The sequence below is a fragment of the Mus pahari genome, chromosome 17 (genome assembly GCF_900095145.1).
Source record: "Mus pahari chromosome 17, PAHARI_EIJ_v1.1, whole genome shotgun sequence".
NCBI classification, from domain to species: Eukaryota; Metazoa; Chordata; class Mammalia; order Rodentia; family Muridae; genus Mus; species Mus pahari.
In genome coordinates this window covers 10,914,407-10,917,623 of record NC_034606.1, presented here as the reverse complement: position 1 = coordinate 10,917,623, position 3,217 = coordinate 10,914,407, and the positions used below count along the sequence as shown (strand labels likewise).

Genomic DNA, 3,217 nt, shown 5'->3' with positions numbered 1-3,217 from the left:
CAAATCTCCAGTTCTGCCTCTCTCCATTGTGATCATATTCTTCTGATTTTTTTTTTTTTTGTCTTCTCTTTACCACTTGCTCCTCTTAGAAGCGCCCAGCGTCGCCGAATGTTTGCGGTTGTCTCAGGAATGGTGTCAGAGTTGCTATACCTCTATGGTCGTGCATCACGGCCCTGGGCAGAGGTTTTCATTGGCGCGGTCTGGCCACTAGTCCTGTGTGGCCCTCGACTGGTGGTTGTCTCAGGCTAGCTCCCTCTCCAAGTCCCCTACCACGGGAGTGCTGGTCATCTCAGGCTCCATTTGTTTTTTTTTTCAGGGAATGATAGAATATCAGTCATTCAGATATTCATAGGTCAGAACACCGGTAGACAGACTGTCTCTCTTCTCCGCTATCTACTGTACATGTGATACAGCAGCCACACCTACAAAGTGTCTAGAGGTAGGGGTCCTTTTTAAAGCTGGTCTCAAAACAAGCAAGATTAGAACACAAGATTGTCACTGAGTAGATGATAGGTAAGGCTCTTTCCTTTTCTTATGGAACATTTTCAAACACAAGAGAAAATGTGGATTTTTTTCTTCAAATAATAATTCTTATTAAAAATACATTTATCATAAATGGCTCTCAAACTTTCCCTCACTCTTCATCCATTTTACTAAATATATCTGGCACATACCACTTCAAATGTTTCAGTGAAGAAATCATGTCTATTAATAATTTCTTACTCTGGGTAATAATTTATATTATTTTATAAATAATTTATAAGTCATAGAATTATTTACATCTTTTAATAAGGATAAAAGTATGTGAGTCATAATGCACATGTCTTATTTTAAAAATCCAAACTTAAATAAAAATTGACACTTGCCTAAAGCAATTAAAACTCGTAGAGATACAAAACACCTCTTAGTATTAATCAGTGGACTGCCAAGTGGTACACTGTATTGCAAACAATATTATGTATACTTAATCCACTTCAAGTTGGCTTTTTATAGTTCTTTATTGCCCAAAGCAAAGTACTGGGCAGTATGTCCCTTTTATTTTCAAAGCCAAGTAAATGTTTTTCTATTTTCTAAGTGCTTGATTAAAGTCTGTTGAATGAAGGGGGAAAAAATCTCAAGCTCCTGGCAACTCTATTGCTTGGTTTATGTCATGATTATAATCATTATCACTCTTATAGATGGAGACGGTTTCGAATACAACCTACAATAACTATTTCAAGCAAGGGGGGTTTGAAACAGGGGAATAGTAGTAGGAAGTATATGTGCCCCTAGAGGACCATCTCACCTAAGTCTAGGGATATTGACTTCCAAAGGAAAGTTTACGGTCGTTCTGCAGGGCAGGACAGGAAAAAAAAAAGCCAATTTGGAGTTACCATGTATCTCCCTCAAAGCAGACTCCAGTACTTAGTGGCTCCAAAGTGAGGATCAGAGTTTTAAAGATGAGACCTTCAAGACTGTCAGCTTTTGCTTCTAAGGGGCTTAGTCAGGGTTTCTAGTCCTGCACACACATCATGACCAAGAAGCAGTTGGGGAGGAAAGGGTTTATTTAGCTTACACTTCCATACTGCTGTTTATCACCAAGGAAGTCAGGACTGGAACTCAAGCAGGTCAAGANGCAGGANCTGATGCAGAGGCCATGGATGGATGTTCTTTACTGGCTTGCTTCCCCTGGCTTGCTCAGCCTGCTCTCTTATAGAACCCAAGACTACCAGCCCAGAGATGGTTCCACCCACAAGGGGCCCTTCCCCCTTGATCACTAATTGAGAAAATGCCCCACAGCTGGATCTCATGGAGGCATTTCCCCAACTGAAGCTCCTTTCTCTGTGAAAACTCCAGCTTGTGTCAACTTGACACACAAAACCAGCCAGTACAGGGGCCATAGTAAGGTCAATTCAATTCAGGTAGTGCCAAAACAATCCAGAAGTGAGGGCAACTGTTGTCACTGAAGCAGCAGCAGGCCAGATCGGGAAGACACCTTGCCTAATTTTCAAAAGCTAATGTAGGGCGAGGGCTGTAGCTCAGGGGTGGAGTGCTTGCTTAGCATGGGTGAGGTCCAAGGTTCAATCTCAATCCTACCAGAAAAAAAAAACTGGAAGGAAAGAAAACAGCACATGTTGGTGCAGTCTGACCAGAAGTACAGTCTAAATGGCACATGCAGAATTCAGTCTGAATCCTGGTGGGACACTTCATGGTTTAAGTCATCACCTGGAGAGCTACGTCTAAGGTCCAAGGACAGGCCATTGCTGCTGCTGATCTGCACAGATCTGACCATCAGCTCAGCTCTAGTAAGCATTACACCCCACAGAAGATTTCTGTGACTCTGTTTTTTTGGTTTGTCTGGACACTATTGACAGATACTAAACTGCCTTAACACTGGCTAGCTCAAAACAATGACCGTTCTGTTCTTCTCATAGATTCTGAGGATTCTTTCAATCAGCCTGTCATAGAGATGACATTTTTTTATGTCCAGTATCTGGGACCTAAACTGGAAGGACATAGAGGCTAGATCCTAGGGGAACTCAGCAGTTGGACTCTAGCATCATCTGGTTCTTCAGTTGGTTTGATCAAAACCTATGATCCTGATCAGAGTGTCTAAATATGTCTTCTCCACATGGCCTAGCTTCTGTGTAGACTATTGGTCCTAGGCTAGAGATGTATTTCTTCAGTCACCCAATTCTTCCAGTGTGGTGCAGTTCTCCAACATCAATTTTATCTGTTAATCTGACAGATTTGTCACTTATGGGTCAGTCTTTGAAGTCAAGTGTCTTTTCCACTGTATTCTGCCATAATTGAAATAGCCACCGACTTCCCTTGTTTCGAGGTGCAGAGACTGCTTCCTGGTTGGATGTGTCAGTGTTATACTGAAGAGCTTACGGGTGGCGGGAATCATCATCAGGAATAAAATATTTTTAGTTTACTTATCTCAAAAGTATTTTGAGTATATAGAGATGGAGTTTTTCTGACAGAAGGATGAGATAGTATGGTATGACCCTACATCTGACAATTGGTCTCCAAGGTCTAGATGTGCCACTGACACCAGAGGTTATACCTTAGAAAATATATTATTTTTGTTGTTGCTGCTGTATTATAACTTCTTATACACCTTACAAGTGCATGATAATTAACACCCTTGAAAATGTAAGATTCTTTGATCTTCACTAACTATTGCATGAAAATGTGTAGCCACTATGAAAGGACTTACCTGATAAAGAATAGA

General features: G+C 41.1%; 1 non-coding gene across 1 annotated transcript; it reads right to left on the bottom strand.

The window, feature by feature from the left end:
• Nucleotides 1–318: 318 nt before the first annotated feature.
• Nucleotides 319–444, bottom strand: LOC115062448. Its single transcript, XR_003842409.1, has one exon. It is a non-coding gene; the product is annotated as a small nucleolar RNA SNORA17 (small nucleolar RNA).
• Between the last annotated feature and the right edge of the window lie 2,773 nt (nucleotides 445–3,217).